At 33.8% G+C, this 17,330-nt stretch overlaps 1 protein-coding gene across 3 annotated transcripts in view; it reads left to right on the forward strand.

Moving 5' to 3' along the window:
* Positions 1 to 17,330, forward strand: part of adgrl2a (adhesion G protein-coupled receptor L2a) — a 323,813-nt gene that overhangs the window by 184,296 nt on the left and 122,187 nt on the right. For all 3 annotated transcript variants that reach the window (XM_015355714.2, XM_069194276.1, XM_069194275.1), the window contains one exon: positions 15,083 to 15,150. The gene's annotated coding sequence lies outside the window, so the exon portion shown is untranslated. The remainder of the gene's footprint in view (positions 1 to 15,082; positions 15,151 to 17,330) is intronic.

Consider the following 17,330-nt stretch of genomic DNA (forward strand, 5'->3'; position numbering starts at 1 on the left):
ACATTTGAACTCTAAGCACACCTAAGAAGATGAAAACTTATAAGTGCAAAAGCTGTGATAGTACAGTAAAAATAAGTGACAGTGAAAAATAATTTATATACATAGTGCATTTCAATTGAAAGTAACATTGACATGAGCTTTATTCTGCTACAAAAAAAGAAACGTTATAGCACTCTCATCTGAATAAACCATATATATAGAAACTAAATATGAATGATGAACATATGACAACATTGTTCCCATTATACATCATAGTGTCTAGGGTCATCTCCATTAAACCCACTATATTTAAAACCTTTTAACTGAAAAGAATAAAAACATCTTTAACTTGACTGAAAATAAAAAATAATGACAATAAAAGCATAAAAGCACAGCTGAAACTGAATAGTAACTTTTCATATTATCTATCCATTTTCTAAACACTTTATCCAATACAGGGTAACAGAGGGGTCGGAGTCAATCCCAGCAAGCAACTGGAAAAAGGCAGGATACACCCTGGGCAGGACACCAGTCCATCACAGGGCACACACAGACACACACTCATAACAAGGCCAATGCTGCAAGAAGTCAATTAACCTACCAGTATGTCTTTGGACTATTAAAGGTAACCAGAGCACTTGGAGGAAATCCATGTGAACACAGGAAGAATATATAAACTCCATGCAGACAGCACCCCACGTCTGGAACTGAGCCCAGGGCCCCAGTGCTGTGAAGCAGCAACACTAACTACTTCGCCACCATAACTTAATTAATTGACCTGAATTTATACATTTGCTCCTTTGACAAAATCATGTTACTTTTATTAATTAATGAAAACTCATGTTTATTTAATTTGTTTTATCTTAAGTAAATATACTTGCTTAAAAACTTAACATTTCATAAAACTGCTCAAAGGCTTTTTATACAAACCTGCTTGATAAGTCAATTTTGTAATCAGCTGAGGTATTGTGTAGGTATATAAGATAAAAGGTATTAACCTTGTCAAAGGGCTATTACAGAATTAGCGGACTGTTGAACATTTTAATCGATAACTTGATAACCACAGTTATTTTTTAACCTTTAACTTCAGATCTTTTTCAGAACATTTTTTTCCATGGGATTATAAGAAATTGATTTTTTTCCTCCTGCCTGTGTTAAAAGTGGGCTATTTTTACAGAGCCATAAGGTAGTTATCAGTCTGAGGTTCGGTAAGAAAAGAATGCTGTAGAGACCTTGTCATCCGAAGAAAAGCCATTTCAGATAGCTGTTAACTAGTCTGCTGCCAGTAGCAGTTTAATTAATTGGAAAGCATAAGGAAGTTGTTACAGTCCCTTTCCGGCTTACTAACAGAGTGTGTTTTTAGGTTTATTAACTAGAAAAACAGTAGGGAAAGGGAGAAACCAAAAATGAACACACTATGACGCCGTCAGATGCTTTGATACATTGCAGGGCTTTTCAACGTATTCAACCATCTAGAGAATTGCTGCTTGCTATTTCTTCCATTTTTTCTTTTTTTTTTTAAATGTCTTGATTCTCTTTTTATTCCAAATTAGAACTATAGTATTGATGCATCTTCAAGATGATTATCCTGTGAGACTGGGGTTCTCTAGTGGCAAGCACTCAAGGGAGCCTTACCACTTTTGCTGCAGTAGATGAACAAAGAACAAAGAGGAGTGAAAGAAATATTCTAGGGAGTTAGAGAAGGCAGGTCTTTGGTAAATCCTGCATACTATTTGCGCCTTTACCATACATATATCTGTATGTAACTCAAATGGCAGGACCTATATATGACCTTTCCATCACAAGATAAAGCATATTGATTGGTTTTGGCTGAAGGACATCATTACACTCCCATTGTTTAATTTCATTTATTTTTTTTTCTGTTGTTTATTATTCTGTGGGCTGGCAGGCATCTCCATACTGACTGACCCTGTTAGTTTCACTATTAAAAGATTTATCTCTCAAATGAGGCCCGAAGTAAACATGATAATCTGTTTGGAGGCCCTTATGAGAGAGGATGAATAAAACATTTGACAACATTCTAAGCTGAAAATCTTACTATCTCTTACTAGAGAAAGCTTTTCAGCTCTCCAAAGACTTCACCATTGTTAATCCCATAGCTCAGAGCATTCTTCCTGATTCTTACCAACCTGCAGGGGTGTGGCTACCTTTTGTCCTGGTTGACAGGGAGTTTATTATGCGTTGGGGAAGAAGCTAATACAATAATGTGCATTTGTGCTCTCAAGCAATGTGCTTTTCATTTAACTTCATCTGATTCCATTCTCCTCCTAAAGAAACTTTTTTAAAGTGACAGGTCTTCTGAAGTTTGCATTCATTTGTCTTACAAAACCTCTTTTTAAAGTAAAATTAGAGCATGTTAATTAACTAGGGAGATTGGGGAAGATGTTTGATAGGTGTAGTGTCAGTATAAGAACTGAGATTTCTGAAAGGGAATTTGTAACAATTTTGCTTCAATGGGAGAATTTGTAGTTCCAGTAAATTTTGTCAGTCTAAATTTTGGAGTTGCTTCTTTTATGTGCTGAATTGCTGTAAAATGAAGGGAATTATACATCTGGTTGGTTCTTCAGTATAGTACAGGATTGTACATAGTATTCTTTTTCCTTTTGTAAGTCACATCTGTAGCTTTAAGACACATTTGATGTACTTCTTTGTGAGGTGCACATTTTGGATTTCAAGAAACAGAGTGCTATTGCAGGAGGTTTTGTGCAAGAATTTTTTTTTGTTACGAACAGCTCTCAATAATAAAATAACACGATGGCTGTTCTTTCCTGTCTGTCAAGAAGAACCAGTTAACAATGCTAATGCAGCTTTTTTGTTCAAGTAACCATCATCCCTGGGTTGTGTGTTTTTTAATCAAATTGCTTTTCAGGTATATGTCGCCTTGAGGCATTTTCTTATTCATCTTGCTGCTAATTTATCCTTCACATATTTGGTGCATGGAATAGTCATTCAGTCATAGTCTAATTAGGTCAACAGAATCCATTGTTTCATTCTGTTCCAGTAAAAAAACTTAAAAAACATTAGTTCATCTGGTCTTTGTCAGAAACACTTTTAATTATATGTGATTTGCTGCCCCATTTAATCATGTTATATGCTTAACAAAGATTTTAGAAATCATGCTTTGAAATGCTATTTCATATGAGTATTTGTAAAAAGATTAGAATATTTAAAGTACCTTTTTTGTATTTAAGAAAAAGGCTTTAGACTTGAAATGCAGCAATTTAAGCAATAACATTTGTTTTGTTTTAATGTGTAGGTCAGGATGAAATAAGATCTGTGATACATCTGGTTGCATGGTATTGCACAGTAGTTCACATCAGTTCCTTTTCTCGTTGGGCAATAAATACAAATTAGATTGTTACAGTGAGGTTAGTAGAGCCTTATTTACACATTGAGGCATGTTTTTCTTCTCAACTCAAGGTAAGGGCAAATTATACTGACACCAGAATTCTGTCTGAATTATTCATAGTAGTTATTAGGATCTTTAATTTACATGTATTAATTAAAGTAGCTATATCCTGTTCTTGTGGATGGTAATATTCACGTTTATAGCTGTCAACACATACGTGGAAAGCATTTAATACAGTAGATGATATTTCATTCTTGTTTCAGTAAAACATTAAGCTTAATTGATTTATATAATCTTTTGTTTAGGACAAGAAAAATATATGAAGGAATCCTTTAGCATCTAGAGTAGTTAGGAAAAGAAAATAATCTAGCACTACATGTACAAACAGTATAGCATGTATGAATTGCTTACCATTTCACAGGTTGGTGGATGTGGCTTGTCTTATGTAATAGAAAAATGCTATTGAATCTTTATACAGTGTAAATGTTACATGAAACCACCCTGAAAAAATATTCTGAGACAGAAACTCATTCTGGATAATACTAAGATAATAGTAGACGGAAATGCAACAAGAACAAACAAGCAGCTGACTAGGACCTGCTACTGTTTGGCAAATAAAATTGACAGTGTGTCGAAAAACGGTTTCCAGCTGGATGGTAGCATAGAAAACAGCATCTACCCGGGAGACAGTTGGTGGGAAAAAGGTTGTCCAAGGTATGGGATGCGTGTCACCGGATCCAGGGCTTCATTTGAAACAGGAGCACCTTGCTGACAACCAATCACTCAAAACCCCAACCAAGCCTGTCAGCAACCACCACACAGCAACAACACACCAGGAAACCACTCCAATGAAGCTAATAAAATGGTAGGATAGTTTGTGTGATCTGTGCAATTAACGTAACTGCAAAATCCATGCAATTTTCCCTAATTATTTAGATTGTATCATGTTGAGTTTCTTTAATTAATTATTGAATTTCTTTACACTTTATCACCACATAGCAATAAAGTACTAATGATCCAAAAGATTGGAAAGGGAAAAAAAGTTATTTACTCAAGTCATTGGAGATGAAGATTGTTACATATAATCCTTTTATTTTGTTTAATTTTGTTAGTGTATGAGAGCTGCAGTATCATTTGGTGATGCCATTGTTTTTATTTTTTCAATATTGTCCATAATGTTTCAGCTTTCCAGTATAAACAGATATTCAGTCAATAAGAATTACTACATTGATGGAAAGAATTTTAGATTTGCCTATAAAGTAGACAATACAAAAGGTATTGGTTGAATTTAAAGTTATTTATGCTTCATGTAACCAGCTCTGTAAATTGCACACTATTTTAAATAAAGGAAACCCCCTATGGTTTTTACAAACATCCATTTGATGGAGCACATCATTCCATTAATGTCTGTACTGGTTTGTGAATAGAATCGACATTTTCCTCTAAACAGTTGTTCACTAAGTTTGTTTACTTTCATTCATATAGAATGGAACACAGCAGAAACCACTTGCTTTATCCCCCAAAAAAGATCATTTTAAAAATAGCTGAAAAAGTAAAAGATTTAAAATTGTTTGTGATTTATAGTTCTGTGCTAGTAATACAGCATGTAATGGAATAGTTATCTGAAGCATTTGCCTTCCATACCATTCACTTTTACATGATTCAGATCCAACAGAAGTTGAAATAAGGTCAGTAGATGCAAACATGCCCCAAGAGCACATTAGTCCTTATTAGAAATACCATGATGCAGGATGAAGCAAGTAGGAAGCTTTGAGCCCAGCTGCAAGGATTAAAAGTAGACAACTGGAGTATTATTGCCTGCAATATCTTTGCTGATACCTTTGGTTTTTTAAAAGGGGTTAGTAAAATGAGACATTTTCTGCCTGTACAGTTTCGGTAAAGAGAATGCTTTCTTATATTTTCTGTACCTGGTGTTTAAAAACAAAATTTTGAACAAGTTTTAAATTCAAGAATCTGTTTTCTTTGTGAAACACCAATAAATCTTTATATTATAGCCTAAAGCTCAAATTGTTCATAAATGTATAGCTTTGTGATTTATCCCTTATGAGAGTGACTTAAAAAATTAAGACAATTTATATTTTTGTTGCTGATGAGGTCTCATTAAAACCTCCGTACTGTTTCTGCCAGTTACCAAAAACTTGTAAATAATACACAGGAAATCTTTCAATTATAATATCTTCAGATTTATTGAAAACTGAAGGACTGAAATTTTACAATAACAAAAATGAGACAAATGTTTACATGTAGATTCATATTTGAAATGCAAACAAAAAAATTAATTGCTTTTAAAGACAACATGATATGAGATTAGCAAGTATACAGTATAGTCAAATTAATTTGTAACACTGTGGAAATACCATTAGTTATTAAGTAACTCTTAAGTTTTCTCACTCTGTTATTCTGAGTATTTCAATTTCTACAATATGCCTGTTGTCCATTGCAACCTTTATCTTATCTAGGCTTTGTTTGTTTGCATGTTTATTGTAATTATATCTTGATGTTTATCCTGTCTGGTGTCTTATCTCGTTATTTTGTTGTTGTTTAGGATGGTTTATTTCCACACTGTCCAATTCACAACTATCAATTAGCCAGAGCCAATTTATTCTATAGGGGGTCAAAGCAACCCAGCACAAGATAGGATTACACCCTGGACAGGATGCCTGTCCATGGCAAATGACACACACACTTGTGGACCCAGGAACAATTTATAGAAACTGGCATGTAACCTAGCCAGCATGCTGGTGGATGGTGGGAGGGAATCTGAGTGCCAGGATAAAACATTGCTACTTTCTGAAGAGCTGCAAAGGAAAAGTAGAGGTTAATTTCACACTAAAAAGTTAAAAGAAAACCGAAGCAGCTCTCAGAGTTTCAACTTCGGATGCTGTGTTTATTGGAAGAACGTCACAGAATTATATTAAATTATGGAAATACAGTAAACACCAGAGATGGATGTCTCTAGTTATCAAGGGTAGTACAGTACTTTGGTCTTAAACTCATCTCCATTTTAAATAAATTATTTGGATTGAAAGCCAGATCCATTTACTAATCAATTTGAAAAGATTGAAAAGTACCCATAAATTCTGAAGGATTCAAAGACTGAAGTTCATCTCTGGTATAGTGTACAGTATGTATATTTACACATTATACAATGTCATACAGTGTTGTGTTGATCTGGTCCTTCTTAATGTCCAGTAAACTCAAATTAAGCAGCAGTCAAGCTGGCAGCCACTGCAGCAATGGCATTCATTTCTTTACATTGTTATTTCTGATAATTATTTGGGGAGCTATTTGCAAATAAGTAATTCCTTTGTTCAGTGCACAGAAAATCAAAGTGGAAAATTATACACTTCTGTTCTCTAGCGCTTTTCTTTTGAAGGTTTGTCTTGATTTGAATGTCTTGCATTTTTAATAGTATAAGGAATGTTATTGGTTGGGGGGGGGGGGGTGGAGAGGGATGAAACGGGAGAGGTAGAAAAACACTGTCATGTTAAATACAAAGTGGCGAGTCTGAGATAAACGAAGGCTGGAGATGTGACCCATGTGCATCCACAGAAATCAGCCTTCATTAATTTAAGTTTCAGCATGTCTAAAATTACACACCGTGATCTTTTTTTAAAGGAAAGCTGAGGTAGTCGTTGTGCAAAGTGCAGAGCATGCTCATTAATGCCTTTTGGCTGTTTCACTTGCTTCTTGAAGGAGCTCAAAGAATATGTGGTATCTGCAGGAATCTTTCTGTTTTAGATATATATATTTTTTTATTATTACTTGACCTTTAAAAAACCTCTTTGAATTCTACAGCACACTGTTATGTGGGGGTGTTCAATATTTTAGAGTACCAATTCAGCAGGAAAGAAAATGACACCGGCATATATCTTAAAAGCAATTAGACAGCAATGAAGAAGTTATAACTTTGATATTGGAGTCATGAAACAAATGCTGCATGTTATATTTTACTAAAGCAATTTTGCAGACATAATATTGTTACCTTTATTTTCTAGAGATTAGCACATGATAGTTTTAATTAAGATTTAAGAGAGAAAATGACTCATTCATTGAGTCTTCTGTGGTCTCTACACTGATTCATTTTGTTATGTAGAGCACTGTGTATAACAGCACAAAAGAAGTAAGATATTGTGGTGGGATTAACAGCTCATTTCAGAGCCTGTAGATCTTGATGGCACTGGCAAAACAGAGGGGGATGGGTTTGTCTGCTTATCTAATAGCAATGGGCTATCATGACAAGTGTGATGCTGGTGGAGCTACTGCACAGAGCTGAACTATAACAAAGGAAGGAAGAAACTTCTGGTGTGTACAGGATCTTTTTGCATATCTATGTTATCCATTTAAAATTAAGAGTCATGCAGGGAAGGCAAAATAAATGTTTCTTAAACAAAAAATGTAGGTTTTCAAATGAGAGACTTTTAAAGTTCTAAAAATACATCAACAGGTGCTAGCCAATTTCTTAGAATATCACGATGCTTTTTCATTTTGATTTACGATATCATGTACTGCAGTTGATAACTCTGGAAAAATGTAAAAAAAATATGTAACTTGTTTCTTGGGTGAGTTTTATTTGTTACATATTGAATTAGTTTAAAATAATAATGAAAATACGTACATTCATCAATGGCAAAATGTATTGGACGTTTTAGAAATGTGGCTTTGGTCACTTCACAAAACAGATAGATTTATGTATTTTCATAATACTGTGTTTATACAGTGGTATGCAGTGGTTTATTTTATCTCTTCCAAATGGAAAGACTTCTTTGGCATAATTTCATATTATGAGAAAATGAAGGCTAATACACTCCAAACAGAGTGTTCTACCTAACTAGTAGTGTTTCAGTTTTGGTTTAATTTTATGTAAATTGGTTAGAATATGTAATTTCTGTTATATATATTTTGGTGTAGAAAGATTTTTATCAGTATGGAGTCTTTAATAAATGCACTCTATTAAACACATTTTTAGTAGAAGCTTGCATTAGATCTTCTTTAATGGTGCATCAATGTTTGAATAATGGATTGTAAGCTCCAGTTTTTTTTTCATTCATTCATGTCTAGCTTTGAGTAGTCTTCACTAAAATTAAAAATATTTTAAAGAAATTATTTGCATTAAGTCTTCAACAGCATTAACTATGAAACTATAGCTCCTAGTTCAAATGAAATTGGAGTATTTTAAAGCCAAAGAAGCAAACTGTCTCATGTTATTGCAAGTGGTTGAATTTCAGCTGTGAATTTGTGTCAAACATTCCTGTTTTCAGGTATCAACAAAATGATTGAGATTAATATAGCCCACTAGATACCAAAGACAAGTTTGTATCATATCAATTTTCACATCACTCTTTGTTTTTATGTTCACTGCATAACTGTTTATTTATATGCTGTGTGTTTTATACATTATATGTATGTATAGGCTGCATACAGAACCTTATGTGCATGACAGAAAGCTGAATACTGGTAAAGAAAATTTGGCTCTATGAATACATTAAGTCTATATAAAACCTGGAATGATTCAAAGAAATATGGATTTATTCCATATTTTCTACCTATTGTACATAGATCTGAATAATTCCAGATGCTATACTGACCTTAATTAAGTTGCCTAGTTTGAAGTGTGATATTCCGACTTTTATCAGGTTTAATTGGAGATGACAGTTACAAAAGGTGTCTGGAGTTTCCAGTTAAGTCCAGGTGGATATAATTATTAAATCGTGAGGAAAGCCATGAATGACAAAGGCTGCTGTGTTGAAGGCAGTGATGAACAGTCATAAACTTAAACTTCCTGAAGTAGAGATATGAAGAAAATATATTTAATGAAACATTACTATTGGTGTGTATCTGAAAGCTTCTGAAGACTGTTTACATTTCTTTAAGTAGCATCATATGGCCCACAATCTTTGATATACTCTGAGCTAATGTCGGCCAAAGAAATTTCAAATAAAGTTAATGTAGTTTAATGTAGTATTCTGTTTAAATCTGTCTTATATAATCCTTTTTTCTACTTTATTTTTATATTGCTCTCTTTAAACAGGTTTGTTTGCATCTAGTAAATTTCTCTATCTTGGCACTTTCAATTTCTGTTACTCTAGACGTTTTCAAGGCGGGTTAAATTTTGCCCAAGGAATGACTTATTCAATTTGGAAATTCCCTTCCATTTATTATCAGTAAGCTACTGATCCTGGTGAAGGTCACAGAAAATGGAACTTATCCCAGAAATACATAGCACGAGGTAGGATTGAGAGCACACAACAGCCTGGGGAATGGGGAAATTTGGAAAAGCAATCAAACCTAGCCAGCGTGTCATGGTGACTGTGAAAAAACCAGAACACCTGGAGAAATTCCAAGACCAACACAAACAACATATGAGCCAAACACAGATATTAACCTAAGACCAGACTCCAACCCAGGACGCTGAAGCTGTCAGAAAGCAGTGCCGTCCGTCATGTCACTCCATCACTTATGGAGGCACCTTAGAAATTTAAAGGTTCCTTATAGTATCTCCTCAATCTTACTACAAGAACTGCAGTACTTTAACCAGACTGGATTGATATTTAGGTAAGACATAAAAATCCAAAAGCTAGTATGATGTACAGCAGCATGCTAATGGTTTCTTCTGTCAAGGTTTTTCCAGTCCACATTTCATTCTTCATTGTGGCCCTGATTCTGGGATTCTCACAAATCACATGTACTGTAAGTCCCAAAGCAAGGAGGCCTATCTCAAGAAACAGATGGAGAAACACTACAAAAAGGCCAAAACAGATACTGTACCTCAGGGGGAAAAAAAGCAACCTCTCTGTGATATATGGGATGATGGCTCTTGTGTTCACTACTACATGCTGCTAAAGCATCTAAAAGAAAGCATTCAGGTAGTGCAAGTATTGGTTGTTCTTAGAAATTTGCTGACAGGAAAACCTCTGGCTGTGTTGTATCTATTCGATTATGTCAACCATGAACTGTAATGGAATTTACATAAAATTCCAAGTGGTGAACCAGGAATCCACAGCGCTGCCAGCCGGCCCTCTAATCCAATCTTCTCCAATGGAGCTGGCATGGCAGTCGTAAAACCCAAACAGCAGGGATCTCTTTTGTAAGGAAAAGTATGATTTGTATGATTTTGAGCTCACTACCACGCGGAGGTCACTTTCCATTACCCAAGATGTTTCCTCTAGCTGTGTTTACATGAGACGTCTGGTAGGAGGTATTATTAAACGGTCTCAAAATTAGCTGAAAAACCAATTATCTTGGTTTAGCTATGGAAAGTAACTCAAAAGGGCTTATAGAAATGAAAATGAGAATTTTCATTATGGAGTGTCTGTGGGGTATCTCTGAGAGCTGTATCTCATGTGGTTTAACCCTTGAAAACGCAGCACTCCTTCTATGCATCAGATTCTTCTTTTGTTTAAAAAATATATTGTTTTTCTTAGAGGTACTGAAGTGAAAGGGATGAAGCCAATTCAGGCTGCTTTGTTTTTCTTTTACCTTACTTTGACAAAAACTAAGACAAATATGTAAAGATAGATATATATATACATTAAGTACAATATATATATACATTTAGAAATTGTCTATTTATCCCAGAAATGTGAATTGCCTAATTTCTCCCTGCCTGTTTGTCCCCTCATCTTTATGTAGGTTTTTAGTATCAGCTCCCTACTGCAGCTTACTCTAAGGACTAATACAGAGAGGACCACATTCCCCTTTGTCCCAAGCACAACAGCTGTGATTTAATTAGTTCATTCCGGCAAGTTGACCCTTTAGTTCAGGGTGGAACTGCCCACTGTCGTCCACACACTGGCCACATGACCATAGCCATCAGAATATTCTCTGGGTCTTGATTGTGAATCAGAGAAAAATGCAGACAGCTACAGTAGGTCACCTAGAGAGCTGGTGGGAATCCACAAATACCACCACTACACTTGCAGTTTCTTTTAAAAGCTGCCTAGACACTTTTAAAGAGGTACCTCCTTCAATCAAAGAGTTTCAAAAAGGTATCCAAGACTCGTCCTTGTTTCTGAAATTTACCAGTAAATGTTAGATATATATTTTCAGGGCATCTCAGAAGATCTAAGGTGAAGGATAAACTGGAGCTAATAAAGACTGTGATACGTAAAGTAAGCAAGCTTCATTATGTTCAATGGAACTTGACAGTTCCTGAGCTATCAGAAGAATAATGTATTAAAATATTCAGTTGACTAGGAGGCTTAGCAAAGCTCCCATCCCTGTCAACAGGGTCCCATCCCCTCTGCCTGTGTGTGGATAAAGAAGTAAGCACTAAATCACAGGGAGTTATTATCAGAGAGATCAGGGCTTGGCTGTAAATTCTCACCACACTGCCGCTGCTGTGTGTATGTGGAGCAACAAGGGGAGAAATATCTGATTAGAGCATGCATTGCTGCTGAAGAAACTAAATGTTGCCATAGCGATTGAGATGAAATGCATTAATTAAATCTAGCCTCCTTCAGTAGTTTTGACAGTCAGTTGAGTTGACGATATAAGCCGACCACAATATTAAAGATCAAAAATAGAAGATGCCTCATGCAAAGAAAAGTTACTTTCCTCACTCCCAATTTTATAACAGAGTACCTTCAGGTATATAATTTAAATGACCTTGCTCTGGTCTGCAGTCAGGTAAAAAGGTTTTATTATACCTTTTTTTTTAAAACTAGTGTCTATCCAAAGCCTGTCATTTTCAATATAAACTATAAACACAAACCCGGTGCTGAGTATCATTTGAAGATATAGCAATTTCTAGAAAGTAGTGCCCTCTTCAGGAGCAATAATAAGATAAGAAAAAAAGGAGACATAAAAAAATATGACAGCTTGTACTATGAGACTAAATAATGATGTGGGACATGTAATTGTATGTACTGTCAGGGACACACATTGGTAGTTTCCGTTAGTAGAAGAAATTGGAAGGGATTTGAACACTTTCTACTATATAGAAAGATGCCTCATGTAAGACATCTTGTTAAAATGCACTGTTGTTTGTTACTAGGTGATTAATATTTTAAAAAAATGAAGTCTATGCAGAAATTGGCTAACATCACCTCTGTTAAATGACAGAGCTTTCATTCTTGTCTAATACAAGAATGGACAAAATAATGCTTCATACTCACACTGAAGTTCATACAAATCCGCATGAAGCAAAAGTTTTTTTCTCTTTTTGATATACTTCTCATTACCATAATTACCAGTAATTAACATTACTCATACGTTATTTGTTTATATAACCCTGTTTTTATTTAATGCTATATTATTTTTAAAGCCACATGTTACTAGTAAATATGATCATGTTCACAAAGGTTGGTAAATGGAGAGCATGTAATTACAATTATTTAATATTATATAAATATATCATATTATATACTTTTAACAAATTGTGTGATGACCCCCCCCCAAACACATTTATTATGTTACTTTAGGGGTTATAATATTGCACTTTTGAAAATAAGCCAGTTGATATTACATTCTACAAATAGCCCTCAGGCTAGGGTCAAATATATGGTTGATGATATGAAAAGGATTAGGGTTTTATTATTAATCTACACTTCGTTTACAGTAGACAGTAGGTTGTTGTTTTATTTTTGTCACTCTACAAATATGTGATTGACATGTTCCATTTCTAAAACATTAATAAATAACAATTGCAATTCCAATCTAAAATGTTAACAATTAGGTTCTGAAAATAGTTTGCACCCTGTTCCAGTCAATTGCCCAAATCTTCAGGTCCTTGAAAGAACAGAAGATATTAGCGCTCCATATGGTTTAAGAAGGGCAGAACTGTGATGTTGTGTTTACTTCCGTTGCCTCGCAGCATTGGCGCTCTGGGTTCTTTCCTGCGGTACTCTTTGCGTGGAGTTTTTAAGTTCTCCAGGTGTTCTTGTGGGTTTCCTCCAAGTGCTTCTCATAGTCCAAAGACATACTGGTAGGTTAATTTGGCCTCTACTGTGAGTGTGTGTGTATTTGTGTCTGTATTGGATAACATCGGTTAGAAAATGGATGGATGCATTGTTTAAGAATCTCAAAATGTCTCTCATGTTTGTCATCTAATGATGAAAACACAATTGTTCTACTTTCCCTCATGCACAAAATAGTTTAAAATATGTTAATTATAACAAGAATGATAATACAGGCTTTAAATGCCAGTCTATGTAAGTCGAAAACCCAGGAGCCAGATAAGTCACATTGCTTGATAAGACATTTTGTTTCTGAGGTTGTAGTTGCATTTGTTTGTTTTGGTACTCTTGTTTGGTGATGCCCAAAAGAACAATTGTCAGATAACGTCTTTCGGTGTTTTCCAAACCAACTCATATGTAGTATTTGTATAAAACATAAACACTTTGAAAAGGAAAATTGTGAAAGGACCCAAACACATAAACAAATTAAAACAGTGTGAGAGATATCATAATATCCCCTCAGTCGGTGTCATCAGTCATTTCCTCTTCCTGAAGTGCTTTTGCTATGAAGAAAACAATCTAGTCACCACTAAAAGCCACAGGACAATAATTTATCACTGTCACTGGGGAAATTACATTTACCTTCTGTCAATGAAAAATTTGGAAAATGTTTGACATTCACTGTAGGCTGCAATTGAAGGATTAAATTGGCAATTAAACTCAATCAAATATCTGAATCTTTTTTTTTTTCAAATTAGTACACAGAATGTAACACCAATTTGCTTTCGTCTGATATTTGACACATAAATTCAAAAATAAAAACTGCATAAATTATGGATTATTTACATCCTCCTGACTATGTATCAACTGAAGCAGAGCAAACTTCAAACATGTCTTGATCAATTTGGAAGTTGATAACTTAGGCTGGTACTACAAGTATAAAATATTTATAAAATATTTATCTGACATCATTACCTCTGTATTAATTACTGCACTACTAGAAACGTTTTTTGAAAGAGGGTAAACATTGTGATAGTAAATATTTCATATAATCTGGCTGTATCCATGTGTTATTGGATGGAATTGATAAGACTTTGTGTGAACAGAGTTTCATTTGACTAAACCTTTTACAAATATTCTATATTTAAAAAATATTTAAATAAAATACATGTGGGTTTTATTTTCACCAAATGTATATCTAAATATAAGGTCCCTCAACCTGTTAATGTAAATCTAAAAACGTATGCATTGTTTTCTTTGAAATGGTCATGGGATATTACTGTTTCATTCAAAATGAGTTAACATTTTTGTTAATAAAAAATGTTAATGACACATTCAGTATTTCTTTATTTAATTTGGTACTTTTGTGGTACCAAAGCTCTTGTATGAATACTTGTATTGTAAATGATGTACTGGAATCACAGCTCAATAAATAATTTTACATATTTTCTCTTTTAAAATCATTGTTTATCTGATGAAAGTTAAGTACCATAATGCATTTTGGAAATACTCAGATAAACAGAGACATTAAAATCTGGTATCTGGAGGAAAATATTCTAAACTTAAAAAGAAAATGTATCTTACAAGTACAAGTTGTACATTATCATTAGGCTTGTGATTCAAAATCAGTTTTTAATTCTTATGCAGTTAAAAGTGTTTGAAAATGTGTTCAGATTAGAAATTGGTTGACAACTACTTTTAAAAAGAAATGGGATAGCCTTTATGGGATTTACTTTCAAAGCCGATAACATCTTTTTTGTGGTCTTGAGTTTCATTTTTCAATAATAATGATCTGTATGTTTGTTTCTTTTTCTAGGTCTCCATTGTTGTCACAATACAAGGCTTTCAGCAGAGACCTGGATTTGGTGAGAAAGATAAAAAACAGTAAGTTTTCCCCAACTAATTCTGCAGGGTTAGATGTATACCACAGACATGTTGGAGTACTGGCAAATTAATTCTAAGAATATTAAACTCTTGTGTGGCTAGAAAAAAGTTATTATTATTATTATTATTATTATTATTATTATTATTATTATTATTATTATATCAATTTATTGGTATTTTACAACAATTAGAAAGGCTGTAAGAAGCTTATTTGTTTTTTTATAATAATTACATTTTTATTAAGCTCATGAATCACTTAAACAACCAGACTTGTAGATGTTAATCACTAGGACTATGATTTGTTTTCCTGCCTTTAGCATGTTGTCCAGTGAATATGTTTGAATTTTCCATCTTCAGCAAGCAAGTATATAGCACCATTCTAACAAACTGTGGTTAGACTATTTCACCATGAAACTATAGTCTAATATTGTCTATTCCAGATGAAGATCAAAGTATTCAACATAACAATGGTGCATGTTGCACATACCCTTTACTCATTTATCCAGAAATCATAACAGAGACTCAAATTTATCATGGTGCTTGACCCAGAATATTTAACCTTTGGTGAAAACATCTGCTGAAAACAACCAGATGGGCTAAATCATTGAAAACCTCCAACCCCTGAGGTCAAACTATTCATAAACATGTTATTTTTCTGTGTTTTTTTTTCTAACATGTTAAACAAGCAAAGGAAATTACCTGTCGGGCTGTTGTCCTTTGTATGTAAATACAACTTAGAAACATGCACTATTTAAAATGGTAAATTGCAGTTATGCCCGTAGCAGCTTCGGCTATAATATGATATGATATGTTGCTATAGTGTTACTTCAAAATATCACGTACACAAAACCATATCTAAAGTACATAAACTTTTTCTAAGGTTTCTAAAGAATCATGATAGTCATGAGGCATTATAAAAGTGTATATTCTACAGTAGACAAAACATTGGAGAGCCTTCATTTATAAACAGAATTTCAAAATTACACATTGGTTAAATTGGGATGTAACTGATTAAAAAAATATATATCATGGACCTTTTCATTCACATTTTTTTATCTTAAGTGAATGGTACCATAAATTATTTGCTGAGGAATTAGCTTCCAAATGTTTATATGGTTTAATAACTTTCTCATGTTAGATACATAAAAATACAGATGCTACTCAGAGTGCATCAGTTACTTCTCTTATGCTTTTCAATATTTTTTCTAAATATTTTAAGTTCACAGAGCTGTTTCCTTGCAGAGATATCAATCAATATTATTTTCTTTTAAAAATGTACACTTTACAAATGCATTAAAAATTAATCTTGAATCTGCATGACTTTTGGGGTGACAGCTTAAGGTTTAATAACAGAACCGTCGCTAAAAATGAACTTTAAAGTTACCCTGTTTGTCAAATTATTTTTACTGAAGAAATAAAATTAACAGAAATACAAAAATAATTGATTGAATTTATTGTGATTGTCAAATGAGAAAAAGAAATGTTAAAGTAAAGATCATAATTAAGCATTTTTTGTGCTGTGTCTATCTTTATGTGTTAGTAAACACACAAGTTTATCACCATTAATGAAACTAGGGGTAATTTAGCTTTGATGCTCTCTTGTGACTGATCTTGGCATTGAGCTGCATGTGGAGTGTCAGACTTATCACTGTGGAAAGGAAGTAATGTGCCCAGGTTAGTCAAGCATTTCTTTTTGAAGTGCTACAAAATGGAAAGGGTGTGTGGAATGACAATTGTTTAAAAGAGGCATCATATCCATTCATTCAAAAATAATCAAAGCAGAGCAAAAATAGACATGTGAAACAAAAGAAGAAGAAAATTAAAAAAATACTTGATTAGTTTAACCAACTGCTCCAAAAGTAAACCCAGAGAATCAGCAAGTTTTCTTTTGTGTAACACAATCCAGGAAGCTAAGAGCATTGACATATTCCACTTACCATAACAGCTCCCCACTTTTCACATGCTACAATAATTAGGAATGATTGTGAATGTCTCCCTTGAAATTTGGACAGAAGAACAATTTACTTCATTGCTCTCAAAAAAAGCCATGCTATCTGTCTTTTCTTTTTCCAATGTATGCATCTGCATTAGTCAATGCCAAGATGTACATGACTAATCAGCACAGCTATCTGATTGAATTGGAAAGATTTATGTCAGCCTAATTTGGCCAGGGAAATTGT

This window comes from Lepisosteus oculatus, chromosome 9 (genome assembly GCF_040954835.1).
Source record: "Lepisosteus oculatus isolate fLepOcu1 chromosome 9, fLepOcu1.hap2, whole genome shotgun sequence".
NCBI classification, from domain to species: Eukaryota; Metazoa; Chordata; class Actinopteri; order Semionotiformes; family Lepisosteidae; genus Lepisosteus; species Lepisosteus oculatus.